Below are 12,070 nucleotides of genomic sequence, written 5' to 3'. Positions count from 1 at the left end.
TAAGTGGGCTGGGAGTTGTCGACCTCTCTTCTCCTTGGCCCAACTTCCAGCCCCATGCCAAAATAAGCCTGTTAAAAAGTTTGGAGACACGCAGTTTGGAGACAAAAAGGAAGCAACTTAAGGACTTGGTGGTTGGATGAAGAGGTAGAGAGAAGGGCACATGAATGCTCCTATGTTTCTAGGTTGGCTAACTTGATGGGTAGAAAGGTCATTAACTGACATTGGAAATGCAGGACAGGTAAGAATCATGGAGGAAGACAAATTCAGTTTTACACACGTTGAGTTCCAGGTGCGTGCCATATATACACAAGTGGAAATATTTCAGTAGGCAACTGGATCTGGACTCACGAGAGAGATATGGGTAACAATACAGATCTAGGAGTTGTTGGCATATAGATGATAGTTGAAATGACAGAAGTAAAAGAGATCACCCAAGGAACCACATAGAAATGAAGCAGCATTGGGGCTATTCAGTCCCTGGAGCAGGCGAATCTTGATCTCAGGGCTGTGAATTTGAGCCCCATGTTAGATGTTGAGATTACTTAAAAAATAAAACCTTCAGGGGCACCTGAGTAATTCAGTCAGTTAAACATCCGACTCTTGATTTCGGCTCAGGTCATGATCTCACGGTTCATGGGTTCAAGCCCAGAGTCAGGCTCTGCACTGACAGTGTGGAGCCTGCTTGGGATTCTCTGTCTCCTTCTCTCTCTCTCTCTCAAAAAGAAATAAACATTAAAAAAAAATAAAAAACCTTTTATAGGAAAGAAAGAAAGAAAGAAAGAAAGAAAGAAAGAAAGAAAGAAAGAAATGCAGCAGCATAAACTGAAGCCATGGGTATAATAGCTTTTAATGAGTTCTGTCTTTCTAGAAAATTATTGAAACTAGGGAAGTTCTTGGGAACTCCTGAACTTGCAAGTGGTGTCAGAAATAAGGGTGCTTTTGTAGACTGTGCTCCCTCTAACTTCACAGTTTACCAAAAGGCATACAGAGGAATATTCATAGCAGCACTATTTCCAACTGCCAAATTCTGGAAACAACCAAAACATGCATCAACAGTAAATGGATTAAAAAATGTTAGCATATTTATAAGGCAGAGTACTGTATGAATGAAAATGTATCAATCTTATAAATTTAAATTGGGCAAAAGAAACCAACACAAGAGCATGCATACTGTACATTTCTACTTATAGAAAGGCAAAAAGCAGGCAAAACTAATCAAGGTGTTAGAAATCATATTAATGGTTACATTTGGGAAGGAAGGGGGAAGGGATATGAGGAGGACATTTGGGTTGCTGGTAATGTTCTATTTATTGATCTGGGTGGGAGTTACATGGATGGGTTCACGTAGAAAACTTAGTTCTGCGCTTAAAATTTGTGCTTTTTCTGTGTATATGTTACACTTCAGTTGAAAAGTTTTCATTAAGAAAAGCTTAAATGTGAAAGAGAAGGGCTCTGTCATCAGGTGACTAGAACTAAAAGAGCCTTTTTTTATTTTTTTAAGTTGGGGGAAAATTGAATATTTTTTTCTAAAAAGAAAGAGCCAAATACAAAGGAAAGTTGAAGAAACCAGAAAGAGAAACTAGAGAAATATTCTTGGAGAGATTTGAGAGAGGATAAAATCAAAAGTTCTTGTGGAACTTTGTCTATTTCTTAGGTATAGAAAATTTGTTAGAGGGGCGCCTGGGTGGCTCAGTCGGTTAAGCGGCCGACTTCGGCTCAGGTCATGATCTTGCGGTCCGTGAGTTTGAGCCCCGCATCGGGCTCTGTGCTGACGGCTCAGAGCCTGGATTCTGTGTCTCCCTCTCTCTGACCCTCCCCCGTTCATGCTCTGCCTCTCTCTGTCTCAAAAATAAATAAACGTTAAAAAAAAAAATTTAAAAAAGAAAATTTGTTAGAAATATACACTTGTTTTTAATGTTTATTTATTTTTGAGAGAGAGAGAGAGAGAGAGAGAGAGAGAGAGAGGGAGAGAAAGGCAGGGCGTGAGCAGGGGAGGGGGAGAGAGAGAGGGAGACACAGAATCCGAAGCAGACTCCAGGCTCTGAGCTGTCAGCACAGAGCCCATTGTGCGGCTGTGAGATCATGACCTGAGCTGAAGTTGGATGCTTAACCTACTGAGCCAGCCAGACGCCCTAGAAATACACATTCTAAAGAGTCACGCCAGAGATTTTGATTCAGTGTATCCGGGACGGAACCCAGAAATAGGCACTTTATACCAGTCCTCCAGGTGTTTGTACTGCAGGAGGTCATAACCCTGAGAAACACTGCCCCGAGGCAGTGAGAGGGGTAGAAAGGGCACAATATTGGGGGCCAGATGATTTTTGCACAGTTTTTGATTTACCACTGTACCTTCCATCAGGAGAGTTTTGTATCTTTTGCTTGCTTGCTTTGGTTTTAGTTCCCACAGGTCATATACCATGCAAACCTCTGTGCAACGTTGTTCATTTCTCCAAGCTTCAGATGCCTCATCTGTAATGATAGTATCTACCACAGAGTAATTAAGAATTGAATTAAATTATGTGGAAGGGAGGCTTCTTCTTCTGGCCAACATATAGCAACAGTCACCCTCCCAACTGAAACAACTACAGAAACAGACAATATACATACACGCAACAATAATTTTCAGATATCGGACATCAGGCAATGTAGGACAATGATCCCCTGAGAGTGGCGGAAACAAGTGAGATGAGCCTACTGTGGGTCCATTTTAGTGCATGGGGGCTGTAACACAGACAGTAGAAATTCAGGTGAACCTAGCATGCTCCCTGAGGGTAGCAGCTGGAGTTGGGGGTCCCACGGGGCACAGGTGGCTAGAGTTCACAGGGCAGAGCTCTAGAGAGGGAAGAGAGCAGAGAGAGGGGTAGAGGCTCCAGTGAGCTGTAGAGAGGCACCTCATGGGTTTTGCCGAGCACACATCAGTGCATCATATGAGGAAACTACTCAACTGTGAGTAAGAGCCACCCAAAAGGACTAGAGGAAATAATCCCTGAACCTCACAAAAATGTAAGAATACTTTGTGTTCTCACCAGCCGGAAGGGAAAGAACTTGATAATTAAAGGACATAGGGTAGAATAATGCCCAGAAAGACATTGTCTCAGTAGTGGCAAAAGCCAGCCCTTACCAAAGGCTGTACTAGTCCTACCTAACAAACTTTAAAAAAGCCACCCTCATCCTTGACAGAGAGTACCAGTGTTCCAAGTATGTTTACTATATCCCAGAAAAAAGGTCAAACATATGTACATGAGGGGTGCCTGGGTGGCTCAGTCAGCTGAATGTCTGACTCTTGATTCCAGCTCAGGTCACGATCCCAGGGTCATGGGATCGAGCCCCGCATAAGGTTCTACACTGAGCATGGAGCCTGCTTAAGGTTCTCTCTCTCTTTCTCTCTCTCTCACTCTCTCTCGCACGCACTATCTCTCCCTCTGCCCCCTCCCCAGCTCACTCTCTCTCTCTAAAATAAATAAATAAATATAATACATACATACATACATAAATGTGTACGAATACAAAAATATCCAACTTTCTACAAGGAAACATTCATAATGTTTTGACATTTAATAAAAAATGCTGAGGCATGCAAAGATGCAGGAAAATATAATGCATCATGAGGAGAATAACCAAACAATAGCAACAGATCCATAAATGGCACAAGTGATAGAATAAATAAGAACATCAGAAAGAGTTATTGTAATTATATTCCATATATTCAAGAAGGTAGAAAAGAAAGTGAGCAAGTTAAGTAGATGTATGAAAATATTAAAAAGGGCCAGATCAAACTTCTAGAGATTTAAACCACGATGTCTGAGATGAAAAATACATTTTATGGAATTACAGCAGATTAGGCATTACAAAAGAAAAAATGATGAACTTAAATACACAACGAGAGAAAATATCCAAAATGAAAAAGAGAGATCCATGGGCCAGGGACATGTTCAAGGGATCTAAAGTACAGCACTGGGGTACCAGGGTGGCTCCGTCGGTTGAGTGTCCGACTCTTGACTTCAGCTCAGGTCATGATCTCATAGTTCGTGAGTTTGAGCCCGGGATTGGGCTCTGTGCTGACAGCATGGAGCTTTCATGGAATTCTCTCTCTCTCTCTCTCTCTCTCTCTCTCTCTCTCTCTCTGCCCCTCCCCTACTCTCTCTCTAAGAATAGATAAATAAATAAACTTTAAAAAAAAATAGAGTACATGCATTAAGAGTGCTAAAGGAGACTGAAGTGAGAAGTAGAATGACTGACAATGTCCAAATTTGATGGAAATGATAAACCCAAAGATCTAAAACAAGAGGCACAAGAAACAGGAAGAAAACCACACCAAGGCACGTCATACTCAAATTGCTTAAAACCAGCGATAAAGAGAAAATCTTAAAAGCTGTCAGAGTAAAAAGAAATATTCGGTTTAGAGGATCAGAAATGAGGATGCAAACCGTATGAGACTGCAGAAACATCTTCAAAGTATTCAAAGGAGAGGTAACTGTCAACCTGGAATTCTACACCCGGCAAAATGCTTTTCAAAATAAAGGTGACATAAGAGAGCTGATACAGGGATGCAAACAAATACAGGCACATGAATGCATCACTGTTCATCATAGTCAAAAGGTGGAGACAGCTTCAATGTGCATCAAGGAATAGAGAAACAAAGTGTGATATACACATACAATGTGTTCAGTCATAAAAAGGAATGAAGTAGGGGTACCTGGGGGGCTCAGTTGATTGAGCATCTGACTTCGGATCGGGTCATAATCTCACAGTCTGAGTTCGAGCCCCGCGTCAGGCTCTGTGCTGACAGCTCAGAGCCTGGAGTCTGCTTCAGATTCTGTGTCTCCCTCTCTCTCTGCCCCTCCCCTGCTCATGCTCTGTCTCCCTCTCTGTCTCAAAAATAAATAAAAACATTTTAAAAAATTAAAAAAAAAAAGGAATGAAGTATTGATACATGCTACAACCAGATAAACTTCAAAAGCGTTATGCTAAGTGAAAAAAGATAGTCACAAAAGGCCACAGATTGCAATAATTCCCTTTATATGAAACATCCATAAAGACACAATGCAGATTGATGGTTGCCAGGGGCTGGAGAGAAAAAGCATAAGAAACTGCTTAATGGGTACAGTCTTTTATTTGGGAGAGATGGACATGTTTTGGAACTATATGGAGGTAGTAGTTGCAAGACATTGTGAGTGGACTATATGCCACTCAATTGTTCCCTTTAAAATGATTTTAGGTTAGGGGCACCTGAGTGGCTCAGTCGGCTAAGTGTCCGACTTCAGCTCAGGTCATGATCTCATGGTTCATGGGTTCAGTCCCCACGTAGGGCTCTGTGCTGCCAGCTCAGAGGCTGGAGCCTGCTTCGGATTCTGTGTCTCCCCCTATCTCTCTTCCCCTCTCCCACTCATTCTTTCTCTCTCTCAAAAATAAATAAACATTAAAAAAATTAAAATGATTTTTAGGTTATATGAATTTCACCTCAATACATTTTTTAGAAGTAAAATAAAGACTTTCTCAGAGATAGAAAAGGTGGGGTGCCTTAGTGGCTCGGTCCGTTACACTTCCGATTTCCACTCAGGTCATGATCTCACAGTTCGAGCCCCCCGTCGGGCTCTGTGCTGACAGGTCAGAGGCTGGAGCCTGCTTCGGATTCTGTGTCTCCCTCTCTTTCTGCCTCTCCCCTGCTCACACTCAGTCTCTCAAAAATAAATAATAAACATGGGGAAAAAAAGAAAGATAGAAAAGGTAAAAGAATTCATTGCCAGGAGACCTACACTACAGGAAATATTCAAGGAAGTTCTTCCATAAGAAAGTTATACCAGTTAGAAACTCAGATTTACACAAAGGACTGAAGAGCTCTAAGAATGGCATATATGTGTATAAAAGATTTAAAAACATTTTTAGGTGTCTTTCAAAACTAATGAGCCGCTTCAAGCAAAAATAATAATATACTGGAGGTTTATACCATGTGTAGAAGTAAAATGTATGACAGTAGTACAAAGCCCAGGAAAAGACAAATGATCATATATTGTTTTAAGCTTCGTAAAATGTACACGAATACAATTTTACTTAAAGGTTGACGATGACAAGTTAAAGATGTAGACTGGAAACCATGAAACAACCAGTAAAATAACAAAGCGAAGCGTTATGCTTAATAAGCCAACAAGGGATGTAAGGTGGAATCTTAAACAGACTCAGTTAATCCAAAGGACGGTAGAAAAGGGAAAGGGTGGAGAGAGACGGAACAAATAAAAGATAAGATGTTAGATTTAAATCTAGTCATAGCAGTAATTCCATTAAATTTAAATGGTTTAAACGTCCCAATTAAATGTATGAATTTAATGAGAAAAATGCCTCTTTGGCCATAATTGGAATTGGGTATTCTAGAAGTCTTGGTCACAGGGTTCATAGGTAAATAGTAAGAACGAGACCAAATTCAGTTGGCAAAAATCCGCTTTACAAATAAACCAGTGAAAACATATTTCAGCCATTGAAAGGTATTATGGATAATAGATTATAATGTCTATCAGGCAGCAATTTGCAAGTGACACAGCAGAAGCTTTACTGGAACTAAAATAAATTCTTTTTTTTTAATTTTTTTTAATGTTTTTATTTATTTTTGAGACAGAGAGAGACAGAGCATGAGCAGGGGAGAGGCAGAGAAAGAGAGGGAGACACAGAATCTGAAGCAGGCTCCAGGCTCCGAGCTGTTAGCACAGAGCCTGATGCGAGGCTCAAACTCATGGAGTGTGAGATCATGACCTGAGCCGAAGTCGGATGCTCAACCGACTGAACCACCCAGGCGCCCCTAAAATAAATTGTTGATCATCATAACTATGATTAATTGAGGGCTTCCAAAGTATCAGAAACTGGGCTTTTATTTATTTATTTATTTATTTATTTATTTATTTATTTTTTAATATGAAATTTATTGTCAAATCGGTTTCCATATTTGACACTGGGTGTCATCACCCAGTGCTCATCCCAACAGGTGCCCTCCTCAATGTCCATCACCCACCCTCCCCTCCCTCCCACCCCCATCAACCCTCAGTTTATTCTCAGTTTTTAAGAGTCTCTTTTTTTTTTAATTTTATTTTTTAAAGTAAGCTCTATGCCCAAAGTGGGACTTGAACTCACCACTCAGAGATCAAGAGGCACCTGTTCTACAGACTGAGCCAGCCAGGTGCCCCTGGGCTTGTATTTTACATTCCATGCTTTTTTTTTTTTTTTAACATTTTTATTTATTTTTGAGACAGAGAGAGAGCATGAACAGGGGAGGGTCAGAGAGAGAGGGAGACACAATCTGAAACAGGCTCCAGGCTCTGAGCTGTCAGCACAGAGCCTGACGCAGGGCTCGATCATGACCTGAGCCGAAGTCGGACGCTTAACCCACTGAGCCACCCAGGCACCCCTACATTCCATGCTTAATTTAAACCTCAGGTCAACTCTATAAGAATGGTATGTTATCAATCATTTCTTTCTCAATTAACAGATAAAGGACGAAGATTTAGGGAGGTTAATTGATTGCCCAAAGACAGACAGATAATAAGTGATGAAACTGTTCCAAACACAGATCCATGTTATCCCAAAATTTGTACATTTAACCATTATTCTATATTGTCTCCAAAAATTAGAGAGACTTCTCCTTTATGATGGTCAGTGATTCCAAATTATTATAATTTTTTAATGTCTATTTAGTTTTGAGAGAGAGTAGAGAGCAGGGGAGGGGCAGGGAGAGAGAGAGAGAGAGAGAGAGAGAGAGAGAGAGAGAGAGAGGATCAAAGCAGGCTCTGCACTGACAGCAGAGAACCCAATGAGGGGCTGAAACTCACGAACCAGGAGATCATGACCTGAGCCAAAGTCAGATGCTTAACTGAGCCACCCAGGCGCCCCACTGATCCCAAATTATTTATCAAGCATCTGCTTTGGACCCAGTCCTGACGCAAGTGCGAAGGATATGCAGGTGACTAGTCAGTGCTTACAAGGGGGGTCACACAGTATTGCAGGAGACATTTGATAATAGAGGAAACATTTGTATGTAAATAATGACAACAACATGAAAGTGTAATTTGAGGCTGAATAAGGGACAAGTCACGAGGAAGATTTCTATTGCTTGTCTGGAGATGTCAGGGAAGGGGTTCTGAAAAAAGCGACATTCCTGTTGAGTCTTGAAGGGTTGATGGAATCTCTGCAGGCCAAAAGGAAGAATTACCATTCTGGTTTAGGATGAGGGACAGATAAGGTAGCCACAAGCACAGAACTCATGGGAGGAGGAATAGAAAGGAAAGGCTGGTAAGGTGAGCAAAGACCATCATGGAAGGTAGTATAAAAACTGCTAAGGAGTTTTAGCTTCTTGTTTTCACTTTTTTTTTTTTTTTTTTTTTTTGGTCAGTTACAGCTAATCAAGTTCATTGTACTTCTCCACTCACAATACACCTCTCAGCTCATAGTACCCCGCCATCATTGCTCTGGGCAAAGCCTTGCTTGTTTTCTTGTTTTCCTTTCTACATTCCCCTGTATCACCAGTCTCCATCCCCCTTTCCCCATATTTTCCTACACAAATGTTCCCATGTGTTTGATATGTATCATGTTATTTGAACATGTTCTTGTAAAACATAAATTATCTTACAACGTGTACATAATTTTAATTTACACAAATGATATGCTATAGATCTCAGCCTGCTTCTAATTTTGTTTTCGATCAGCACTGCTCTGAAGGTTGCACCAAGGTGATATGGACATCTAATTTTTTTTTTCTTTTTTTTTTTTTTTAAATTTTTTTTTTTCAACGTTTATTCATTTTTGGAACAGAGAGAGACAGAGCATGAACGGGGGAGGGGCAGAGAGAGAGGGAGACACAGAATCGGAAGCAGGCTCCAGGCTCTGAGCCATCAGCCCAGAGCCTGACGCGGGGCTCGAACTCACGGACCGCGAGATCGTGACCTGGCTGAAGTCGGAGGCTCAACCGACTGCGCCACCCAGGCGCCCCTTTTTTTTTTTTTTTTTTTTTTAAGTAGGCTTCACCCCCAGCACAGAGCCCTATGTGGAACTGGAACTCATAACCCTGAGACCAAGACCTGAGCTGAGAGGAACGTTCAAATGTCTCCTCTCTGTAAAGAGAGCTTTTCTTCTATTCTTCCTTTCTAGTCTTATATTCTAATAAACTTTTGCCTGCTGCTCAAAAAACAAAAACAAAAACAAAAAACAAACAAAAAAGTCAAAAAAAACCAAAAACCAAAAAACCTGAGCTGAGATCAAGAGCCAGACACTTCACCAACTGAACCACCCAGGTACCCTGGATGTCTAATTCTTTACCTATTTGTGCCTAAGGAGACGGTTTTGTCTTGGCTTTTTCTTGTAGACCCAAAGGAACTGTTCAAACATGACTTGTAAAGTCAAATGTCTACAGGCCCTGTGGAGCCGGCTGAGCAGGATGGACTGGGCGGAGGAAGTTGTCAGTTGGCTCTGGGTAGTTGTTGCTATTTGGCAATGCAGGAAATATTGCAAGATGATACGATTCTTCCAGAGACACCAGAAATCAGGATTTCCACGGAAAATCTTCTGATTTTCTAAGTGTTGGAAAAGCTGAAGTTTCAGCCACGCATTGCCATCTCTTGACTTTTACATTAAGACATTTGAATCAGAGGCCCCTGGCAGTCTCAGTTGAGACTCTTGATCTTGGGGTTTTGAGTTTGAGCCCCACGTTGGGTGTAGAGATTAGTTAAAAAACAAACAACAACAAACAAAGCATTGGAATCAGGGAAGGAATGAGATCGGCTTTGTGTTTCAGAAATTAGGGGGAGGACAAAACAGAGTAAAAGAGAGAAGACTAAAGATTATGAATTGAGGTTTGAATGTGGATGGATTGAGGAGTTTATGGAATGAAAGTCCAATACTCGCTGCCCAGATGAACCTGGAAAGCATTATGCTAAGTGAAAAAAGCCAGACAAAAAACAAAGATCGCATGATTCCACCTAGATTAGATACCTAGAGTATAGACGGCAGAAGAGTGGTTACCAGGGGCTGGGAGCAGGGGAGACCAGTGAGGGGTATTGTTACATAGTTATGAAGTTCCAGTTTGGGATAATGAAAAAGTTCTGTAGACAGATAGTGATGAGGGTTGCAAATAATGTGAATGTATTTGATGCCAAACTGTACACTTAGAAATGGTGAATATGCTAGGGGCACCTGGGTGGCTCAGTTGATTAACTGTCTGACTTGGCTCAGGTCATGATCTCCTGGTTCGTGGGTTCAAGCCCCTCCGGGGGCTCTACACTGACAATGAGGAGCCTGCTTGGGATTCTCCCTCTCTCTCGGCCCCTGCCCCACTTGCGCTCTCTCTCTCTCAAAATAAATAAACTTTAAAAAATGGTGTCTATGCTAAGTTTTATGGTATGTATATTTTACCACACACACACACACACACACACACACACACACACACACTGACTCTCAAACTAGCCCTTACTGTCAGCAGGACAAAGCTGAGTTTAATATGGAGAAACACCTCACCTGGACAAAGCTTAGGCAGTGTCTCAAAGGGGGAAGGTAAGTGAAAATGTACGGAGAATATCAAGTTTCGTTTCAAGCAATCGTCTTCAATACCAGGGAGTTGATATAGGATAAGATTGAATAAGAATCATGATACAACAGTCCAGGATTGGTGGGGAAAGGTGAGGATTTGAGAGGAAGGATTTAGACGATTAAAAAACAAAACAAAACTATATTGAGATATATAAGTCCTGATGAAGGAGTTTGGGGCAAGCTTAGGGCAAAATATAGGCTGGCACCACCCCTCCTCCACCCCAGCCAGGTGGAATATGTGTGATATTCCTTGGACACTCCCGGCTACCCAAGAACAAAGGAAAGGGGTTTAAGGGTTTGCCATGGTAAAGTGGGAAACTAAGGCAAGTAAAAAATTAAATTCCCTTACTGCTTATAGCCCGTTGACAAATCCTTGAGACTGGCTGAGTAACTTCCCTCGAGGACCTCAGCTGCCTCAAGGATGACACTTCGCTGGGGGCAAAGGAGAACCTTAGCTTAACATTATCCCAACCTCCACGATCCTGTAAGTCTGCTTCCTTTATCTCCACTGCCCCAAGACATATGCAGAGAATCATGCCCCAAGCTTAAGGCTCCCTGATACACATCTGAAGGGTCTCAAGACTGAGGTTTTATTAAGTGGTAATACATGGTATTTCCCTAGTAACAGCTAGCCTGTCAAGGTCCTGGAAACCTTGCTTCCGAACTTACTCCATCCCTGACCCCCTCCCAACCTGAGGGTGTATAATGAGTTACCAGTCACGACCCCAGTGCAACTCTTCCTGCCCACGGGTCCTGTCCCGGTGCTTTAACGAAATCACCTTTTTGCACCAAAGATGTCTTCAAGAATTCTTTCTTGGCTGTCGGCTCCGGACCACCCCACCATCACCCCAAACTTCATCACTTCCCAGATTATACAATTTGCCCATTTAAAGTGTACAATTCAATGGCCCTTAGTGTAGTTTGTGCATCTGTCATCAGTCAATTTGAAAACATTTTCACTACGCGCAAAACAACCCCCCGCCTATCAGCACTCATTCTCCATTTTCCCCAGTACCCACCTCAGCCACCACCACTAGGCAGATCCAGATGCACTTTCTGTCTCTAATACAGATTTACCTATTCTCTTTGCCTGTTTTGGGAGAGAAAATTTTTCCTCTACCAAGTTAGGTTCCGTAATGGGGGCCTTTGAATTAGCAATAGACAGATGAACAGAAGAAAAGAAGCTTATTTTATAGGCATGTTGGATCATTCAGCTCAAGAGGCTCTCTGAACAGCTAGAGATTGGGGTTTATATATCAATTTAATAGAGGAAAGAAAGGGGGCGACAAAGGGTTTCTATGGGAAGAACAAAAGGTTTGGTGGGGTTTCTTTGTTTGTTCTCAGGAAAGACAAATGGGCTTTTAGGGAAGCAAGGGGAAAGTATGACAGTTTGTAATAAAGTTGGTTTATGCCATTTATCTTCCCCATGTGAGAGACCCATCTTCTTTCTGGAAGCGAGGTACCCTGAGGGTGTTTATGACGGTTTCAGGCTTGAAAGACTTTT

Source organism: Prionailurus bengalensis, chromosome D1 (assembly GCF_016509475.1).
Source record: "Prionailurus bengalensis isolate Pbe53 chromosome D1, Fcat_Pben_1.1_paternal_pri, whole genome shotgun sequence".
Classification (NCBI taxonomy): domain Eukaryota; kingdom Metazoa; phylum Chordata; class Mammalia; order Carnivora; family Felidae; genus Prionailurus; species Prionailurus bengalensis.
Note: the sequence above shows the minus strand (reverse complement) of the source record.